At 40.1% G+C, this 23,205-nt stretch overlaps 1 protein-coding gene across 5 annotated transcripts in view; it reads left to right on the forward strand.

Annotated features, from left to right (window-relative positions):
- Positions 1-9,187: 9,187 nt before the first annotated feature.
- Positions 9,188-23,205, forward strand: part of il1rapl1a (interleukin 1 receptor accessory protein-like 1a) — a 166,326-nt gene continuing 152,308 nt past the window's right edge. For 4 of the 5 annotated variants that reach the window (XM_026145483.1, XM_026145486.1, XM_026145485.1 and 1 more), the window contains exon 1: positions 9,188-9,995. The gene's annotated coding sequence lies outside the window, so the exon portion shown is untranslated. Of the gene's footprint in view, positions 9,996-10,820; positions 11,529-23,205 lie in introns of those variants that run through there. The other variant, XM_026145484.1, reaches the window with a different exon arrangement.

Raw genomic sequence — 23,205 nt, forward strand, 5'->3', positions numbered from 1 at the left:
GGCCTGCACTACTAATAAGCAGATCCACCACACTTTAAGAACTTGCTTAATTACTGATTCTTGGCTGACCTTGCTGTCTGCACTTCACTTTAGAGCCTCAATTGTGGCTTGTCAATTTCTATGTTAATGAATACTAGAGGCGTAGGGAGGGACAGGGAGAGGACAATTGTTTTCAGAAAAACTTGATGTTCAGCAGAGGAGTTATGTGATTAAAATATTGTTAAGTAACCTTGTATTAAGAGAGTGAAAAATAAAAGACATTAGATTACAAATGCACTTAGCTGCTGTACTTAGTGTCACATAAGAAGTGCTACTTGTCAAACACCAGCTTTGAGAACATCACAAGTAAGTGGGGGCTTAAATCTTACATCTAAATAAGTCCTAAGATTTGGTTCTCATTTATATGTGGTGGCATCCTGTCACTACCCTCTTCAAAACCCCATTTGTAGAAGGAAGTGGTGCTTGTGTACCTTTGAGTTGACTTTTTCTAGTTTTGTGATATCAGTCCACCAACCAGCTGGCAAAAAATAACTTAGGCAGTCATTTAAACTTTGACCCACAGATGAGTTCATGTGACAGAAATAGTTATTGCCCCCCCTGAGTTTGAATTCTGTAGATCACATATAAGGGTAGCATTGTGTTTGTAGTCCACCATGTGAGCTTCATAACTGAGCTAGCTTGTGTCTTATGTTTGGAAATTCTCACCACCAGGTTCCTTGACAAAGTTCTGTTCAGGCCATGTGAGAATAAAGCAGGTAATTGTGCTGTGAATTCAAGTGGGCGAGTGGGTGTCATGTGCTATGCCTCCTGCTCTGTGGTAAAAGTGAGGAGAACGACTTTGCCCAGACTTGATTTTTCTAACACTGGAGTTCAGGAAAACTGCTAATGCAAACTGTCGACTGCAGTGACAGCTACACAGGGGCGTAACAGCAGAGGTGTAAGTGAAGCAGATGCTGATGCTGTATAAAATTACATGTCAAAAATGACAAAAATTACTAATAGCTGGATAAGATGAAACAAGGACAAAACACCGCTGTGCTCCAAATCACCGATGGGTGTGGGCAGGAGTGTTGCTTCATACCTGGTACAGCGTCACGGTATAATGGCAGTGAAACATAGCACTGAAATTGTTTAGGCTTTTAGGTTTTGAAAGTTTGATATGAATTCATCCACATTTTTGTGAAAAAAAGGCATACTTACATATATTTATACACAGTGTAAGCATGTTTTTTTCCCTTTGGAAGCATCTTTGCACAAATTCACAGCGCGTGGTTATTAAATGTAAATCTCTCCACTCCTGCACATCTGAGACTTCCCACTCTCCCGCCCTCTATTCTTTTCTTTCCATCTCTTACTATCTTTCTATTTTGCTGAACCTTACCATGTATTCCTTTTTAGATGGAAAACAGTGATCCTGCTCCAGTCTTCTGATTAAAAGGAAAAACCTCGACTGGGAATCATCAGGAACGCTCCCATGACGGCTCCAGATGCAAGCTCTTGATTGGCTGCTTGATGTATAATTCAGATTAGATGGGAGATCTTAATGAGACTGACTAATGATGTTGACACGTGTCTCAGCGTGGAAGAGGGGGAAAAGTAATGCCTGCACACTCACAAATTTATTTAAACAGATAACATCAAATGTTCGTCAAAGTCAGAGTATAACGTCGCGTTTATGACATTCATGTACTGTCAAATTCTTCATGCTCTAGATACAAACGGGTCTGCACCAAGTCTGCAAAACATCTTGTATTTTAAGCTTCTTAGATATTAACTTCTAATAATTATGGACTTGTGTGTTTTTTTTTTCAAGTTTTCCCATCACACATGTTTTGATGTTTGTCTACACTGCAGGTGTTTTTCTATTGCTATGATTTTTTCCTTTTTTGTTTTGCTTTTTTAATTTCATACTTTATTTGTAGTATTTGCTTTCAGATGCTTATCATCTTAGGCATGGTCAATGGTTTACTCACACCTGTTACCGCACAGATTGCTTTTTGCGTCTGGGTTTAGATTATTTTCTTTTGACAACTGCAGCCTTATTTCTCTAAATGAATTTGTGGATGTACAGCCATTTTCAAATAGCTATACACCCACGGTACCAGTGACATACATAGGACCACCCCAAACATTCCCAAATGCATATTACTAGTAGAAGTTCAGAGTACCACTCACTAAGTTCTCCTTCTCCTCCTTTTCTCAGTGTTTTCAAGGGATTCAGCTTTAAACTTTTTTAAGTTTTTGTGATAATTTAGTCAATGGTTTGTTGGCAAGTTCCAAAAGGAGAAAATGTAGTTCCAAGTTGAAATATTCAGCACTACTCAAAATGCAAAAAAACCCCCCAAAACAACCTAAACTATGAATAATAAACTAGCCTTTTGCAAAAAGTTATTTAACACAGCAGTGGAAAAAACTCAGAGTGATGCAATGACAAGGTCATGTCACAAAACAAGGAGTTTTCTCTGTTTTAGAGGAGAAATTGTCAGTGTGTGACTGACGTCAAAAGGAATGGCTTGAATTTTGGATCAGAAGGTGAAATGTCCTTCTTTTTTTGTATATATATTTTAAAAAACAAATGAAAGCATCAAATATGTAGGTTGATGTCCAAGACTTTCTGTGACTGAAATAAAACTCTCCACAATGCAACAATAGCTGTTAGATGATGAGTGGTTTTAGATCATGATGATCCAGCAGTGGGTGGTACATTCTTATAAAAGCCCAGACAGAGAAGTTATTCTGAATCCACCACTTGTACTCTTCAACTTTGTTTTAACCCCCTCCTCTCCTGCTCTGCATTTTAAAATGAAACCCAGAATTTTACTTCTCTGGAAGTGCATCACTTGGTGAGGTTAATTAGATGTTGATGCCTTTTCACACGCTATGATCAAACACGTATGCCGGACCATCAAATTCAAAGGCAATGGCACTGTGATTCGGAAAGATGCCACTTTAATCAAAAAGGCTGTTCACAGCATTCAGCACATGAACTGGCCAAAACGATGACATAATCAAGGACAAGAAAAGGTGTCCAAAAGTTTTAGAACTATTAGATTTCTTGTACGTGTGAGCAATTGCTTTTCCCAAGGTTGCACATGAATCTGCTGGCAGCGTCAGTATCAGTTATAAAGAGGTTAAATCACTTCTAACTGAAGGATTCGAAAAAGGAAATGGCATTTTGAAAAGTAAACCTCTGAAGGACTGGTAACAATAAACCAACTCTCATTCTGATGTGTTGGTTTTAATTCAGTTGTGTGCTCTGGCTGTCAGTGGTTTTGTGCTGGCACAGATGTGCATACCAGATGAGCAGGGGAAATGGCATCATCTCTACAATTACAGGAAGGTCACGACCTGCTGTCACAGCAACCGTTTGGCATCCGTTTAGAAACTGCTTGGCACCCGCAACCTGCAGATTTCATAAACCTGCAATTAGGCAATGGGCATGTATCAGTCAGCACACTCTGTGAAACATCTGCTTGTCTGTGGGTGTGTGTTATTGCGTTTGTCAGAGTATGTGTGTTCGTCTGTCCATTTTCAGCATGTGTGCATATCACAGAAAGAATTAGAAATGATGGACGATGGACACAAGCTAAGTAGCAAATTGTAAAAATCTCTCATTGAAGCCTTAGAAGTGGAAGGTGAAGGGACATCCAGTATAGTCTCTTGGAGATAAAGAAGCGTTATTTGTCTTTTATGACAGCAAATTCCCAAACAGTTGGAAAAAGAAATGGCTTCTTCCTGATGTCTTAGTCTTTTTGCATATTTGTCACACTGACATTTCAAATCATCCAGCAGACTGTAATATTAGATAAAGATAGTATGCATAAATACAAAATGCAGTTTTTAAATGAGTGATTGCATTTATTAAAGGAAAAAGTTATGTAAAGCTACTTGGCTGTGTGTGGGAAAGCAATTGCTCCCTAGACCTAATAACTGGTTGTGCCACCTTTGGCAGCAAGAACTGCAATCAAGTGCTTTTCACATCACTGTTGAGGAATTTTGGCCCGCTGTTCTTTAAAGAATTGTTTTAATTCAGACACACTGGAGTATGTTCAAGCATGAACAGCCTGTTTGAGTTCATGCCAAAGCACCTAGATCTGATTTAAGTCCAGATTTTGACTAGTCCACTAGTTTATTTTCTTTCTGGAGTCATGCAGAGGCAGATTTTCTGGTATGTTTTTTGACATAACATAAGTGTGGTTGAGCTTCAGAATTCACGATTTTATCAATAATGACAAGTCTTCCTGAAGTATCAAAGCAGCTCCAAACCATCATTCTACCTCCACCATGTTTGGCTGTTGGTATACCCTTTTTATGAAATGCTGTGTTTGTGTGACCTTAAATGATGCATGTGAGGCCTGCAGTTCTTTAGATGTTCTGGGTTCTTTTGGGAATAACCTGGATGAAACATCAAGGTGGAATAATTTTGTAGGCTGGCCCCTCCTGGGAAGGTTCACCACTGTTTCAGGTTTTGTGGATTATGGCTCTCACTGTAGTTCACGTGCCTCAGTTAAGGTCAGCGTTCATGATCCAATAAACCCTTGAAAATTGCTTTTCAGACTGATAGATGTCAATGACTTTGTTTCTCAGCTGTTCTTGAGTTTCTTTAGATCGAAGCATGATCTGCTGCTTTCTTAATAAAAAAAAATATGTTAAAATTGTTTCATGATCTAAAACATGTAAGTGACAAATATGCAAAAAAGCTCAAAATCAGGAAGGAAGCAAATACTGTTCCACAGCACTGTAGGTGGTGAAATTAAAGTATCTTTACTCTAAACCTATGCTTTACACAAAATCCTTCTAAGAGTTGGCAGAAAATATCCAACAGCAACAAGAGCAAGCCTAACTCAGAGAGGGAAACAAGAAATGGCGGAAGGCACAGAAACAGGAGGGAGATGAGATGACGACAACTGATGGACAACACACAGACCAGACAGTGACAGATATATAAACTAATGAGACAAATATTGCTCCCAGGAGATGATGAAAAGCAAAACGGAGCTAAAGGAAGTGTGAATATTAGACTGATACTGTGACATCACTCATTTGTTGGAGGCCAAGGTTACACCATGTTTGTGTGCTATCAAATCTATGACAGCGCTATGTGTAAGTGGACAGAAAAGAATTCAATATGGGGTTCATACACGCACTGCTACAAGCAAGATTCACTGGTGGATTTAAGCACTTTGAATCAAACCCACAGCAGGGGGGAAAAGGCTTCATCTTATTACGTTAAAACTTTGAGAAATGTTCAAGTAGAAACCAATGGAGAGAAGACAATTTGTCTGTGTGTGAACTCACATTGCAGGAGTACTGCTGTGTTTTAAAAGTCCACGGCTACATCTGTTCTTGTGTTTCCTGTGGCCCACTAGGACACACATTATTTTCTTCTTATTTTCAATTTGAACCAAAGAATTAATTGTTTCTTTATCTGGCTGCATTCATATGCATCGTCTATTTCTGTCCGCTCAGGAAAGTGGGACACGATGTTAATTCAAGATATCGCCTATTTAAAAGCAAAGTTGGTGATTATTTATTTTTTTTAAATTAGTGAAAGAGTCCATATGGAGCCGTTCCCATCCAGTCAAAGTAGCCTCCGTGCAGTGCCACTGAGCAGAGGGAGACTGGACAATGCAGCAGCAAGAAAAAAAAAAAGAAGTGTGGGAGTAAGCTGTGATGGAGTCCTGTGATCTCTAAGCAGTTTCTATGGCATCACTTATGCACCGTTTATCTACCGAATATGGAGGAACTAGCCATGAGTGAGTGAGTGCGTGAGTGAGTGAATGAGTGAGCATTTTTTTTTTTTTTTTTATGGAGAATGAAGAGGAGGGTTTATGTCATATCAGTCAGCCTCTATATTTTCTGCAGGCGGAATAATGGTCAGGTACCTACTCATACTCTGAAAGGAAAACTGCGGAGGCAGATACGTCTGTGACGAGTTTCCTGAGCCCTGGGCCAGTGCAGTTATACAAGACAGCCCTCTTCCTTCCCCTCGTTTACGGACACCACAGTTCCTTTTGGGATTTCACAATGAAAGGTGGACAAGACACAAACACATGCAGTGTAATTGTTGTGTGCATAAAAATGCCCACGTGCTGCTTTAGCATTCCTTTTATTCTGTAACCTCAGCTTCAGTGTTGCTCCTATTTTCTTGAGGGCAGTATACTATGAAGATTGCTGTGTAGTCCCTACAACTGAGATGACCACTTTTTAAACAGGGTTGCTATGTTAAGTGGTTGAGAAATATAAAAGACACACAAATGAAACACAAGTTTTTGTTTAGCAAACTGGACAGTATATCTTAGCTGGCATTTTAAATCTACAGAGCACTTGTACTCTTATAAGCTGCAATCGTGGATTACATCATATGATGCAACCATAATCAATACAGCAGTGGAAAAAATGCTAAATGAAATGCATAACCAAATTTCACCAAAGAGTTAAGAGAATCCTTACAGGTGGGTGGATGGAGATGCAGTTTTATGACTTCCAACAGCTGTTACGGATCTGCACAAATGAATGTTTAAAGTGAGAAACTATGGTGATGGGTCTGACATGATGGATGATCGTGCTTTTTCTAAAACGATTACATCTGCCCATAGTAGATCCCATATCCCTGCTTCCCTAGCTGACACAAGTTGGTGAATGGTATATGGGATTTTGTTTGTGGGGCTTACAGAACTGTCGAAACTTGACCAAGAAGAGATGCTGTAGAGAGTTTTTCAAGAAAAGGAGTTTTTTTTGTGAGCTGCTTAGAGGTTTATTTATTTCACATTTTCCTGTGATGGATAAATTATTAAGTTGTAGTAAGGCATGCACTGGAGCTCCACCATACACCATATATAAGACAGCTGTTTGGGCAATGTTATTACATTTAAATGTTGAATCTCTTATTAAGAAAAACAATTTAAGGTTTCAAATGTTTCAATAAAAATCAGTAAATATGCCTCCAGTAACACGGCCTTTGAGTCAGATGCCTAATATTGATATTGAAGTGGTGCATTTAAGGCACTGATTTAAAAATACAGGTCTGAATTTAGCTTATTACTCCGCCCCTTCCTTACTCCCCATGCTGCTGCAATCCTTCTCCATAGTTGTATTACTTCCCGCATTGATTACTGCAATTCCCTCTTATTTGGGCTCCCTAAAAGGTCCCTTCATGAACTCCAACTTCTTCAAAATTCCACAGCTCGGGTCATAACTCGTACTCCGTCAAGAGTTCATATTACGCCAATTCTTCAGCAGCTTCACTGGTTGACCATAGAAGTCAGGATAAACTTTAAAATCTTACTTCTTACGTACAAGTGTATGCATAAATCTGCTCCTTCCTATTTGTGTGACCTGCTCGATATCACCACAGTTTCCCGCCCTCGCCGATCCTCATCTGCTATTCATCTTACTGTTCCGTTCGCACGTCTTACCACTATGGGGAACAGAGCCTTCAGTCACTCTGCTCCTCGGCTCTGGAGCTCTCTTCCTCCAGCCATAAGAAATATAGACTCTCTTCCCACATTTAAGTCACAGCTCAAAACACATCTGTTCAAACTGGCTTATTTGCTTTAGTGCTGATTTTACCTGTTGTCAAGTTCTGCTTTGCAATTTTAACTTATTTTATGTATTTTATGACTATTGCTTTGTTTATTAATGTTGTCCTTTTGTAAGCTGACCTTGGGTTTTTGAAAGGCGCCCTCAAATAAAATGTATTATTATTACTATTACTCATGGTGATAATTGGGCTACTCAATTTAGTATGTGTTGGTTTCATCCTGGCTTTGATCTGATCTGAACTCTCTGATTAATCATTTACCATAAAAACAAATACATAGAAAAAATATACCACGAGCATTTTTATCCAGCAAAAATGTCAAACCAGCTTAAAATAGAAGGCATTCGCACAGAATGGTGCGAGGGAGACAGCGGGTAAAGTGTTAAATATTGCACACAGAGCAAACAATTCAACAACAATTCACCACTGAGTGTGCATTTGGCTGTGAGATTTCAGCTGAGCTGAGACTTTTTTTTCTTTTTCAGACCGCTATTACATGAATTAGTAGGATGTGTCTCATCACCACTGATGGCTCATGCTAACCCAAAATTGGAGATGAGTACAAGAACTGAATCATTCTCTATTGGATTTGTACACCCACACAGGTGTTTTCATGTATTCTGCTGGATTACATGCTGGTGTTAAATGTGGGCAGACGTAGTGTGTGGCATAACTACAGTCCAGGTACCGATAAGATGCTGAAAAGGTGTAATTTGTCCTGACAAAATGGATGTAACAAACTAACAGATGAGTCAGAGAGTTGCCAATCAAGCAAAGTCTATATATCCAGACCTGAGAACAAGTTTAGTCCAACAAACTTAGAGAAATCTTGTTATTTGCTGGCAGTTTCTTGGTAGCATGGTTGCCAAAGAATGAACTAACTTCTAAGTGACTTTCACAGTGAAGCTTACACGATTCTGATTAATGTGTGGTGTTTGCTTAGTGGACTAATCTTCAAGCTAAAGTTCATTACTCAATTAGAAACATTCCCTCTGTTGTTGTGTATATTGTTGTCTAGCTGTTCACCAGTGTGTCTTTGCTTAGAACTGCATGACGCAATGACAACATTATTGCCTCATGTAGATTTCACAGGTTTCTGAAAACAAGTCCATCAGAAAAAACATGAATGTAAAAGCTGAAGATGGTACTTTACTGCAAAACCAACAAACTGTATTTCTTCAGCCTCCACCTACCTTTTGGTTTTTAACAGAAACCGGGGAGATAATAAAGATATAGAAAATAGAGCTGCTCACTAACATAAAGAGGTCAATATTTTCTAATTTCAGTCAGACTTCAAACTGTTGTAAATAAGGATGTTATAAAAGAAGGCAGCGTGTAGCCTAGAAGCTCCCTGATGTCTCTGAGATTGTGATGTCGGTGTTTCAAATTCGACAGGTGTCCGGATAACTCCTTTTAATCGCAGCCGCAAAACAAAGTAATAACAAGATTAAACAGTAGGCTGTTTATAATTCATATTTCCATTTGAACGGACAACATAATACTTTGAACTCGCACTTTATTTCAAGCTCCTCTCCAGCGTGAGGCTGAAGCATGCAGTTATAAGTCCCTTCTCTCTTCCCTGTTGATCTCTCCTTTTCCGCACCTCCCACCCCCGTATTTCCCTTTCTTAACCCTGTCCACCTTTTCCTCTCTTCCAACAAGTGAAGAGCGGATTTTTTTGCACTTCTTCTTTGGCGCTTTGAATTGAGTTATCGATGTCTGCTGGAATTTCTCTCCCGCGCCATCCCCTCGTCTATTTTGCCGTTCAGTTGCGATGATGGTGCCAGAGTGCAGGTGCAGCATGTGTTGGAGACAGCAGGGACGGTGTGTGGTGCACTAGGACCAGGGAGCGATTCCTCTCGTCGTGTGCATTGCAACTACAGAGGAGCTGTGGAGGAAACCCCCCCATCGGATCTGGCCATTATATCCATACATTTCTTTTCCACATCTCCACCGCGCCGCGGCTGAGTGGGGATCGCACCAATCAGCGAGCCTAGGATGGTCAAGCACCCAGGAGAGGATTAGCAGGCTAACCGAACACTATTTGCGTAAAAGTCAGCTGTCAGATATTTTTTTCGGAGGGGTTAGTCGTTTGACAGCTTAGCCCCAACTCGTTTTGATGTTATGTTTTATTTGCTGTAGTAAAATCGTATTTTTTTCTTCTTCTTCTACCCATCATCCGTTTTATTTCAAGCGCGCAAAGTCACATCTGCGTAGGAGAGCACTTGGCGCACTTCTCCCCCAAAGGACAGAGACAAAAATCTCCATTCTTCTGTTTGGATTTAAACCGGACGATCGGCTGAATGGGTGACCTCGCCGAAACACAGACTATCACGAGCTTGCACACACTATATGGAAACCTGTTTTCTCCATTGACCTGGAGTTGTGATGTCCAAAGCCTTCCTCACTGACTGACAAACGGCATCGTACCATTTTTGGAATCGAGTTGAAGGTAGGCCAATTTTCTTTTTTCTTTTTTTTGGCTTTTCGACATAACACGGTTTTTCTGACCATCTGATAAAGTTCGCAGACCTCATTTTAACCGACTCTTCTAATATTACAACCACAGATTGATCGCCCCTGGTCTGTGGTTCTGTCGGACAGTTGCAGTAGTTAATCTAGAAAAAATACCCGGTGGAGAAAGGCTAATATAAATCAGTTTTATAAAGCTCTGAGTCAGTCAAAAGCTTTTAAGGGGAGAAGTTCAACACATACTGTGGAAACGATGTAATTGACTTCGAATATAGATTACAAAGGGCTTCAAACATTCAGGAAGCCAAAAGATAAATAATTAAACTAAAGATATGCGTCGCAATGTGAGAGGCAACCTCAGTGCCTGCCTTTTTTGTTTAGTTTTTTCTTTTTTTGGGAATGAGTGTTCCTGTTTTGTGTATTTGGCTCACGATATGTTTGCTCATGAGCTCAATCATGGAGATTCCGGAGAAACCCTCTGCAGTGCAGTCTCATACATCGGGCCGCCGGGCTCACTGGAGCTCACAAAGGAGAGGATTTAGATAAAGGTGTAAACGAAGCAGCAGCTTTTCCTGAAGGCAGTCTACCAGTAAGCCTTATTATATGCACAATCCTGTCTTTATACGGAGGGATATGGGCTGCTGGTTGTACCGAGGCAATGATTTAGCCACAAAAGAGAGCCTCAAAAAAACACAAAACTTATTATGCTCTCTCTCTCTCTCTCTCTCTCTCTCTCTCTCTCTCTCTCTCTCTCTCGTGTGTCACGTGCACACCCACACACTCTCAGTGATAGTTTGAAATGACTGTGTATGTGTGAGAGAGAGTGCGTCACTGTACTTAGGCTGTAAAGCTTAAATTGGAGACATATTTGAATGCCAAAGCTCGCGCACATGCTGTCATTATTTTACTGCCCGAGCAAAGCTTATCCGCGTCATTACGCAAATGTAACCGTATTGAAATGACAGCTTAATCGGATTGGGTTCCTTGCCATTTTGACCTACTGTACGAGTTACCCATGAGGGACGAACAGCGCGGCCCATTGGGTGGAAACGTACAAATACCGACGCATGACGCAGGGACATGAGTGATAGATGATGATCCTATTTCTGGAAGTGCGCCTGGATTATAAATGTCTGAACAATTTAAGCGCTAGTGGAAACATCAAGAATCGCCAGTCTTATTTATTGTTTGCCATGCTCTTTGCGTATGTGTGTGTGTTTTAAACCTCACTACAGGCAGATATGAGGAGAGACTGTGGGTGGTCAGTGGCTCTTGGACTCATTGCAACCGTGTTCTTCAATTGAATACGCACACGCTGGTATTAAGCCCCAAAGTCTTTGTCTAGCTGTCAAACAACCAGTGCTGCCTGGTTCGTCGCCAGGCTGCAGTTTGAGGTGACACCAAGCCGGAGTCATATATCGTTAATCAGAGCAGAATTTTTTGACTTTTGAAGTTTTTCAGATAACCTTTATCTATTGATGTTGGCCGGGACGACATCATCCGTGGGACTGAGGTGAGCCTCATCTCCAATTCACGCTGTTAACGAAAAAAGTCGTGAAACTGAACCGTCTCCGCGTCACGCTGAATTTTCAGTGTAGTTTGTGTGAGCACGGGGCCTTGCTAATAAATTCGTAAAGTCACTTCTGTCTGATGTTTCACGGTGCAGCAGATAAAAATGGCAGGCCGTCGCTCTTGCCAGCAGCACCTCGTCATAGGAGAGATGACAGGAACTGTCCGTGGTGCTGAAACAGACAGCTCCTTTGTTCAACTCTGGGCAGAAATGTTCGGTTGCTGCTGTAGGCTAACTCTCCTCGGCTTGTGTCACATTTTGTGTGCTAAATACTTGGACAGCTAGTGAGTCACACACACACATGTTGCATCTATCTATCTATCTATCTATCTATCTATCTATCTATCTATCTATCTATCTATCTATCTATCTATCTATCTATCTATCTATCTATCTATCTATCTATCTATCTATCTATCTATCTATCTATCTATCTATCTATCTATCTATCTATCATAGATTGGGACAGGATCACAGCCTTTGCTTTAAATGGCATCATCGTGTCTGTTGAGTGGTGTTAAAATCCATTAGCTGATCACCATAAAGTGGGGCTTCTCTTGGCCATGTGAACAATTGTTTTTCTTTCTTTTTTTTAAATGAAAATAACAGCTATTGACACCAGAAATAAGCCCAACACTAAAAGCAGGCACAAAGAGCAATTATGCCTCACTATGGTGCTGTAACTGTAAAATGTCAGTTTCAAAGAAATAATCTCTTCTCAGTCTTTTCATGTTTGCAACACATACACACACAAAATATGCTTTCAAATAAAACTTTTATTTTTAAGCCAGTTTTATCAGTTTTTCCAAAAATGAAGTACTTTCTTTATAAGACAGATGATTGTGTTCTTGGGGGAAAAACAGCATTTCTCCTGCTTTATTTTCTTTTTGGATTCCACAGAGCTAAGCACACAAAGTCTCTTACGACACCTTTGGTGCTAAAATGTGTTATAAACACAGTTGTGGCGCTGATATACAGCCCAAGTGGAAATCCGATTATCTCTGGTGGGGATGGGGGTGTTGTGACATCTAGTGTGCACTGAATGATTGACTGTACTGTTTATCTGTGATTACTAATAATATTCACATCAGTGTATCAAAATGTCATTATGTGATAACAATCTTGATAACCCCTACCAAGTTCAAGAAAGACATGCTGATCAGTGCCCAGTGGGACCACAGCAAGCTAATTTGTTTGCGTGTTAATGGTCATCTGGTATGGAGGGAATCGCTAGTACAGACTTCCTGAAGTGGTCTTTCGTTGGTGATGAATGGCGTGTGTGCTTTCCCCTAACGCTGATTGAATTAGGCCACCCTGCAGTTCCATTGCTTTCCCTAGGAGCAAAGGCGATCCTGCAGTGAAGTTTATCAATAAGCGGGTGGATGGAGTGTAAGTGGTAGTGTTGCCGGGGGCAGACAGCCGGTCATGAGGAGGGGGAACACGCTTAGGGAGAGTCCCACTGATCACACGGCAGATTGGGAGCCCTTGGTGCTAGCGTCTGTCGGTCCCTGCCGTAGGGGAAGAATGAGCAGTGGAGCCACACAGAGCTGACCTAGAACCACACACTGGGCCAACTTCAGGTCAGCATCCTGGGTGAAGGCAGCTCAGTTTAGCTCTTTTTCTTTTTCTTTGTGGTTTTCTTTTTTTGGAAGGTTTCTTTATCACAAAATATTCGGTCAATTTACCACAGTTGTGATCAGGTGATGAACATGGTTGATTCAGAACAAAGCGTCTAGCGAGCGCAGCATTTTGATGGCTTTGTTTTGAAGGCTGGTTGCTTTGATGTGGACCCCCATGAGGCCACTGGCAGCTGAGCTCCCACTGTGGCAGATTGATATTTGTAATTTAAGGGAAGCTGTCACACAGCATCCTCCAGATGGAGAGAGCCGCAGAGGCACGCAGTCGATTAAACACGGTTTGTTTAGGAATAATCATTTTGTTGTGGAAGCTGAGGATTCATTTGAGGCATATTGGCTCTAAGGTTCAAAATGCTCAATTATATCCTTACACACACAAAATCACAGCATAATAACACATAGATGTAGCGTACAGAGTGGTGTCAGGGAAGCTTTTAGCTTTTAGCCTGTCTGTTATCTGATGAAATCGTTCAGATCGCCACATCACAGCAGAAAGGACAGGTCAGTGATTTGTGTCCCTGCTGCAGAAAAGGTTGAGTAAAGGTTGCGAGCCAATTCATTAATTCACTCACTGGAGTGTGCGCACATGCACATGCACGCATGTACTTGCATGCTGTTTTAGTCACTGGACTATTGGAATTGATATCTGGGGGAAGGGTCATGTTTTAAAGAGCCATCTTCTTCCTGTCACATTGATTGACAATAAAGGAACAATAAACATCTCAGAGAGAATACTGCTTGATTAACTAGCCTTCAAAGGAACCATACATGGACAATAAATCACGTTTTCATCTCACAAATTAGGACAATGGCATTTAGATGCCGGTTTGAAGACCTTCCAGCTTGAACTCATGACATTCCTGCTCATAGGTCTAACTGGTAATGTCAAATCCCATGAGGAGTTTAAGAGCAGTAATTTATATATTTATGTGATATTATTATAAATGATCCACTGTTATTGTGTATGAAGTGTTTGAAAAAGGAGGGAGAAAATGAGGCTGGGGTTTGAAAATGCTATAAAACATAATGTGATACAATATCACAGATATTGACAGTATTTATGACACATTAGAATATACATTTTTGCCTCTGATATATTTTCATTGTAAAATGCACTCCCAGATCAAATATCAGTAAGATGACAATAGTCAAGATGGCATTAATTCATTTATCATTCATATCGACTTGGGCGTGGTGAAGGATGACGAGGCCAAACTGATGCATCTAGACAATACAGCATGGTATTCAAGTATCTTTAGTTCTATGGCCGAACTGGGCAACTGCAGTGTTGTACTCAGTTTTTAAGAATGCCAAATGTTTTTCTATCAGTCAGTCATTTACGCCCTTTCTTGTAATTATACCATTTTTTTCCAGTTGCTTCAGTTTCTCCCACCATAACAAATGCTGAGCTGGTGCCGCCTCTTTACCCAGGACAATCTTATGAAAGCAAAAAAGGGTAAAGGTTATTTAAAAATGAATAGATTTGATCCATGTTGCATTTTCAGTGCCAGTTCATGAAGATTTTCAGTAGGCATGTATCAAATTTGAGGTTAAAATTGTTAAAAATGCTTTTTATTTATTCCATTTACTTGTTTTGTTTAAGAGGACCATAGCACATTTACCCTTCCTTATTATCATTGCAGTTTAAATATATGTGGTGCTTTTAGTTGGTACTAATCCTTAATGGTAGATAAACAAGAATGACGGTGCAGCAATTGAGGTATTTTACGAGAACAAAAGAAAAAAAATAATAATTTTGTTGATTTTGTTTTTTATAAATAGGAAATGAAGAAAAGTCCTTATCACATTTTTATACAGGTGAATAGTAAAAGTCCTTAGTCGACAGCAAAACAATGATTATACAATCAGATTAGGAAGTTTAGCCACTCCAGCAGTCCTGAAAGTACGGTTGTGTAGGCTGGGAAATATTGTTTGCTTTTATGCAAAAACTCATTTGAACTGTTACCTCCTAATTCTACTACCAGTATGTATTTGCAAGTGAAGATAATCAAATAAAAAACTGAAATTTCATTTAATTGTAGGGGAATTACACCCTTAATCATGGACCTCATTATAAAGTTATTGTGTGTTTTTGAAATTAGTATTCTTTTTTCTTTACTTTCTCTGAAAAAGCAAAATTTAACATTCACATCAGAGAACAGAAAGACAGTAATACAGCTCACTGCAGGATCCTTGACAGTGGATGCTTAAACATCTGTACTGATACCACCTCTCTGATAACCTCTAACATTATCGCTCTCACAGCACTTGGCACAGATCCCACTTCACTGATTCCCTCATCTTTCCTTCATACTGTAACTTTGGTCTGTCTGCCTCAAGTTTCTTTCAGGAACACATTTTTAGAAAACTTAACTTCTTACTTTCACTGTACTTTGAAAGCTGTCAATGTAAACAAAGTTAGGCCTGTCAAGGTTGCTTTCAAGAGCTTGGCTCTTAAATTCAGTCACTCGGAAGCATAAGCTGCCAGCTCTTACAGTATTTAGATTAAAGTGGTGTCGATTTTGTACCTTCAAGTCACTTTGCTCACCAGATAAAAATGCCTTTATGTTTAGACATTTATTGAGAAGACTAATGGAAAATGGCCTGTACTTCTAAATCGACCAGAGAAGGAGATGAACACGGGGTAGAAAAAATGAGGAAGGCAGGTAGTTATTTAAGGAAACGGGGAAAAAATCTGCATTATCTGGAGGCTTGATGTGCAGAGAGCAGTCACTGAGGGGTGGCGATGTGGGGGTTTGGATATATAAAAGTTAAAGAGAGGTACACAGACTTGCTTTCAATTGCTAAAGAACCATACTCTTTAAGCTCGAAGGCTGGAATGCAAGTTTGAAAGCCGATTAAATATCTACATAAATCAGCCACAAAATTAAAACCACTGGCAGGTGAAGTGATCAGTGATCGTCTCATTACAATGTAGTGCTCTGGTGTTGCCCTTAGCACATGAGTAACACAAAAAAAGAGACCAAGTAGTTCATTTAGCTTACAAACTAAAATCCCGTAGAGCACCTACAAGATACACCTGAAAAAGCCTGATCCATGCAGGCCCCTCCCCGTAATCTACAGGGTCCAAAGGGTTGATCCAGTCCTGCCAATGTTCCAGTGCCAGACCCTACAGGACACCCAGAAAGGTCCAGTCTTCATGCCCTGATGGGTCAGCTGCGTTTTTGTGGCTTGAGACAGCCCTAACTTAGCACAGGTAGATGGTTTTAATTGTGCCTGAAGGTTGGATCTTTCAGGAGGGTTTAACACCAAAAATGAATTATTTAAGACTATTTTCATAAGAAGATTTACAGGGGAGTTTATTTTAGCTCTTAACCCCCAAACATATTATGACTACATCAGTGCACATTTGTTGCCAGATAGAAGTTTAAAGAGTTTTATTATTTCATTTAAAAAGTCTTTATTGTGTTTTGGATTAGGCTTTTTTCTCTCTTCTGATGGGAGCTGGACCATAATGGAGCCAATCAGGATTTCTAACATTTTAATTAAAATGCAATAATTGGAGTGAGATTGTGTTCCAGGACGCTGTCAATCAAATCTGATCAGCTGAATGAAGGCAGATTATCAGAATGTTTAAACTATTATTTAAATGTTAGCTTTAGCTTCAGTTTTTACTTTTATAATCATATATTTGATGGAAATGTTAGGATTTAAGGAAGAAGTCTAAGGGATTTAAGAAAACTGTAAAACTAGTTGTTTCTGTAAAAAGAAGAGGAAGAATTGGGGCTATGCAAATGTTTGAAGGATTTAGACTTTGTTATAGTGGTGCAAAACCTTTTAGGGAAGATGTTATATTGCAATCATTCACCCTTTATTTTTTCTTAACACTCTCTTTGAGCAAAACCAAGGTTTGATTTTAAACCATGAGCACAATCTGGTTTCAGACTTAACCAGCTGTTTGAGTTTCCCTAAACCTAAAAACACTTCATCTCAGAAGCCAAAATAAGACTCGATAGAAGAGATTAGACAACATTCATATGGATCATTTTGCAAAACGACAAATGATCTTTTTCATCATATGATCTAAAAGGACGTGTTGCCCTCTCAGTCTCCATCAATAAAAAAAGAAACTCGGTCTGGACATTGTTAATTATTTCCCTTATGATTATGTCTGTCACGAGAACATGCTTGAATAAATCCTATTCCTGACTTTAAACGTATTAGGTTTCTCTTTTACTGTTTGCACGCTGCCTTTGGCCCTGCCATAAAATACAGAGGGTTGACCACACCGCCTGTAATGGAATCAATCTCTCAGCTGTCACTTTGCATTGGTCCTGGGCAAATCTCACCAGTGTCCCATGGGTGAACATGTAAGATATGCAATGTGAACGCTTCCAACACGTGTGCTCATACAGGGCACATAAATGAAAGGAGTGCAGGGATGTAAAACAGAGAAATGCTCACACAGAGTGGCGCGCACAAGATTAAGCCTGGCAAATTGACTTGTCTTGATGTCTGATGAAATTGTATTTAAAGGTGTAATTTAATCATTTTGCTTTTGTAGAATTTGTGTGGAAAGTGAATCACAGTTGTAGCGCTCCTTAGAGACACGGATGTTGGAAGTCTCAGAGCTGGCAGATACTTGTAAGAAAGTGGTTCGAATGTTCAAGATCAGATTTGCTCACAACAGTGTAATTGTAAGCTGCGATCTCTCGGTGGACTGGCCCACAAAAAATAGACAGTGGGGGGGGGGAGAGAAGGAGTGACTTTATGTCAATTTTCTGCTGCTTGGCTTGTCATCTTGCCTCTCAAATCCACTCTGATGGCCCTAGCTCTGAGCTATAAAGATGGGAAGACAAAAACAGACAAGGTCATGCAAGAATTGGCATGGGGGAGACAGAGAAAGACGCCGAGACAGGAAAAGAGAACTCGAGGTGTTTCTACTGTTTCCTAAAGCTGAAACGCTCTGCCCCGTTGTTTTGTCAGCTGCAATGGTCTGTGTTATGGTGCAATGAGACCCCAGGGAGTGGGGACTGCCATAAATATTGCACTGTTCTGAGCAGCCGTCTCTGATGTGGGCTCACATTGTGCACCGGATGCTGGCCATTAGTGCTGTTGGTCAGTAATGAGTGGGCACCAGGGTCTTTAAAACAGTCTTCCAGTTGAGTTTACACAGACGCACACACGGGGCAGCAACTTAGCGCAACAAACAGCTTCCTTGTCAGATGATGAGCAAAGATTAAAACTTTGGGATGTAGAGAACTCATAATAAACAAACACAAACAAAGAAAGCTGGGTTGTTTTAGTGAAGAGCCACTAGTGTTTGTTGGAGCTGACATTGCAGTGTGTTTTGTCGAAGGTCAATGACATCTATGTGTCTGTTCATCCTGGATATGCTTGTGTGTGTGTGTCTGCACACACATAGAGACACACACACACACAGGCCGAGTCAGTCCTGTTCTTGGCTCCAGCAGTGATCTGGCACTTCTCCTAGTTCTGCAGCCCCTGCCATGCATCCCTCTCTCCCTCCCTTTCTCCTGCTGCCTCTCCTCCTCCCATCCCTCTTTTCTCCCTCCATCCACACACCAGTGCAGATCAGCCTGCCCGGGCCTTGCAGGGTGTCAAAAAAAAAAAGGAAATAAAAGAAAGAGAGCTGACTGGACTTTCACCCCAGCTCTCCCGGTATGCTTTCTCATTTCTGGCTCAGTTTTTAATGCTTTGCTATCATGTGATGGTAATATGGCAGCATTATGCACCCAAAATACAATATGCCACTCAAAAGATGTTGAACACATGGATTGTGAAGAGCTGTGACTAGTTACAGGCTGGAGCTGCAATCAACAAAGTCCATTCATTATTCCTTGGACAAAACCTAGATAACCCCACAGCAGGGATAGACACATGTACCAACACACATATAAGAATACCCTGTCTTAAATTTCTGTTTCAGTTCACATAAATCATGTAATAAGATTCCATCTGAGATAAGCGGAGTGCTCCCCACAGGGCCCTTTCCCCTCTTGGAGAGAGGCACAGCACTATAGAATGGATACAGCTGTGGTCAGAGAACAATCAATGCTACTAACTCTGTGTGTGTGTGTGTGTGTGTGTGTGTGTGTGTGTGTGTGTGTGTGTGTGTGTGTGTGTGTGTGTGTGTGTGTGTGTGGTTGTAACATGGATTTTAAATACTCTTCAGGAATCACTAGAGAGAGCACATACTAGATATTAAATTTTAACGGCAACCTTGAATTTCCAGTAGCCTGAACAGATTTTTTTTTTTAAAAGCCAGATCTAAACATTTCCATGCTTTATTAGATATGTGGATCACTATATCTGAAAACACTGCACCATTTGCATAAAATAATGGTAATTAATCTCTTATTTTCTTGAAAAAAGAAAAGGATGCCGGATGTGTGCATTCAGACAAAGAACAAAAAGTATACAGGAGTGCAATGTCCACTTTGGTTTAGCTGAATATTGTCTAGCATCCAAAACATTGATTTTAGAGTCCCATTGCATCATATAGTGCACTGTGGCCAGGTGGAGACAGTCAGGTGAGTATGTTGGGATTCTATAGACGAGAGAGTGAAGGTCACTGAGATGTGCTTATGGGGCATTGCTCACATAAAACAGCTGGGGTAATACAAGGTAGAGTGATGGTGTGTACAGCAAGAGATAACAATGGGAGCGCATGTTCAATTAAACATATACCATCCATTGATCCATCCCTAGTCAGTGTGATACCTCCTTTGTGTGTGTATTTAGGTCTGGTTGGCTGCAGGTATTTTACTGCAACACCCAGATGGCTGTCATTGGTTCACTTAATGCTGCTGCACATATATCTTTCTCTGTCAAAACTGACAGTACCTCAGGCTCTTTGTAGGCTGTAAAGTCAAGGAAACAAGACAAGTTCAACTGTGACATACTGCCAGTAGTTTTGGTAACTCACACCTTGGTAAGTTCCTTTTTTTGTTTTTGTGGTGTGCAATCTGGTTCCATTTAGACTGAGGAAAGTCAGTTATTTTCATTTTGATAGCTGATATTGTAATAATTGAAAGCGTGAATTCATTCACATCAGTGGAAACATTTCTTTAAAGGTTGTGTTGAGATGAGGAAGCAGCTTATCACTTGAAACCTTCTGAATGGGTGTTCTCCAGTAGACTTTCTTTGTGTACAGGCTAGGATGAGCTGACCTGCTGCTCTTTGTGGATTTACACAATACAGATAGACAGTACATTGTTTATGCTGTCTTTATATTAGGCACTATAAAGTTAGTATGAAGGTGGAATTCAGTGAATGAAGCTAAGCAACATCAGCTTAACTTCAAATTCATCCCTGCTATACTTGATGTAATCTAACTCTGACCATGAAACCACAGCCACTGTCCACCGGTCACACACAGTCCTTTACTGTGAATAACCACAGTACTGCAAACTACCCTGTTTATCCTGCACTAACCTGCAGACTTTTTCATGCAATCTTTAAATAGCACAGTTAGTCTACAACAGGTTGTTTTGCAGCAAGTTTCACAACATGAAAAAAATGTCACATGTACAGACCCAATATCTGATTTTAAAGCAAGAGGAATTACATGTAAGCTTTTCCAGTTTATCAAATACCACTGAGCAGTCCTCACCTTTAAATATGACCTCCCTTCTTGGTCTTTGTTTCTCCATTGCGGAGTGAAGTTAAGTCTAGTTTTTTTCTCGTCCTGTGAAATATAGCAGCTGGACCTTTAAGCTAGCAACACACTGCCGTCTGATGTTTTTTGAGCTGATAGAAATGTTGCAAATGACTTACTTAAAAAATGTTACTCACTTTATGTTTGCTCCTCTTCAGTAGGGCTAGCTAAATGCTGAAGTACCGTAACCGTAACTTATGGACAGCTGCAGTCGGTCCGATGTTGTGAATAAAAATAATAATAAATAAGTTGAAACATCGGCCCACTTTAAACCCTGACTTTTAGACAGAGTTTTGTCTCTTTCATCTGTTGTTATGTGTCATCCCCTGGTGATTAAGACATGAACAGGACTGCCTTTCAGGTGTTACTGTTTAGGCTCAAATTGGTTTGACGTTTGAAGGCTCGCAGTGAAGTGAAATAATAACCCTTCAAATGCCCTAAACCAAAAGTAATGAGCCTGTTTTGAAAATATAAGGAATAGAAAGTACAGATATTTTTTTAAAGTGCAGTAAAAGCAAGTAAAAGTCCAAAGTACAGATATCAGTAATGAAGCATCTGTACTTTGTTACTTCCCACGTCAATAAATTGCTGGAACCATTCCTCTGAGATTTTGTGTGGAAAAAACCTCAGTTGATCAACAGTTTCTATTATAATTTTGCTTTGAGTTCCTGCAATGTGACTGATTTTGCATTAATGAGCAGTGTATCTAAAAAAGTGGCCAGTAAGCATATAAATCAAGGCAAGATGCCATTCAGAGAACTATGGAAGCCACAAAAAAAAGGATCGTAACTCGAAATTTTGAGTTATTTTCTCGAAATTTAAACTTTTTTTTCTCAAAATTTCGACTTATTAACTCCAAATTTCGACTTATTAACTCCAAATTTTGAGAAAAGTAACTCGAAATTTTGAGTTAGCGCTGCCATTTCAGTAATCTACGTGAATGACGTCATTTCCTTGTTACCTGGAAGCTGAAGCCCTCAGGTACAAATGCTACAGCCAAGCTACCAGTATTACATCCAGTCATGAATGCACAGATTGCTGAGTATTTTCAAAAATGATGAAATCCATGTGTTATTAGCTGAATCACATGGCGTTACTATCAGCAAACGTACTCGCGAAAGTGCCAATTTGTTGCGATCAGGTTTTGACAGCGCGTTACTCTGCGCCATATGCTTCCGGGTAACAAGAAAGTGACCTAATTCAGGTAGATTACTGATTGGCAGAGCTAACTCAAAATTTTGAGTTATTAACTTGAAATTTTGAAAAAAGTAACTCGAAATTTCAGGTTTTGTTTCTCGAAATTTCAAGAAAATAACTCAAAATTTTGAGTTATGGATACTTGTTTTCGATACTTTTTTGTGGCGGAAAAGGGCTTCCATAGAGAACAAACTGGAAACGTTTCAAAATACTTTGACAGATTTAAAACAAAATAAGGTTTCTAGACTAGATATGCACATTTTACTTCAGTTATACTTCAGTTAAAATACTGAACCGTGCACTGGACTATACGGAGATGATGAGATGAAGTGTATGTTTATGCAGCTGTGAAGACCTTGCATACGTACACATAAAAGATGTTCTTCTAATAAAAAGTGTTTGATATTACTTTTAAATAGCAGGATAAACACACGAGCATGCTGGAAAACAACCACGGCTAGATGTTTTTTGAAATGTTTTTCGCAACAGCATGCTTGTTATAATTTATGATGCTCTGATCCAAATACAATTGATTATGCAACTTACAGTTGGATTTTTCATTGGAGGTATCTTTCTTGTCTGTTGTAATTCTTCTCAACCCCCGCTTCCTTATTTCTTCCACTTTCCTCTCCATTTCTTTTAGTTCTCTCTATTCCCAGCCTGTCCTTAGTCAAGCAGAGAATCGATTTTTAAACAGGCAGGACTCTGGGGACCGAGCAGAGAACCATTATTGGCCTCGTTTAGGCTCCATTGCTACTACGATGGCTTCTCCAGACAATAGGACAGACTGTCATGGATACCAAATCGTAAATGCACATTCCAGGTGAAAACCGCTCAGGCCAGCATTTCCTTTCCTCAAGGAGCTTTGTTTTAAAGGGAAAAAAATAGACATATACAGTCTTTTTAAACGACTGCAATGCCTCTCTACACCCCATGTCACGATCAAAAGCAAGATAGGATGGGAATATAGCAAATGTATAGTCTTTTTTCCCGCGCTGCAAGCTACCTTTTTACCTTTCCAGCGCTGCCTTAGTTTTTGTGGAATTGCAACATATGGTGATGTGTTTCTACTGCAGTGGCTGCTGATTCCTCATCGGGCACGCTGCGCTCCTGTACAGCAGCTGCATGTCTGTCAGGCAGCTGA

This window comes from Astatotilapia calliptera, chromosome 16 (assembly GCF_900246225.1).
Source record: "Astatotilapia calliptera chromosome 16, fAstCal1.2, whole genome shotgun sequence".
NCBI classification, from domain to species: Eukaryota; Metazoa; Chordata; class Actinopteri; order Cichliformes; family Cichlidae; genus Astatotilapia; species Astatotilapia calliptera.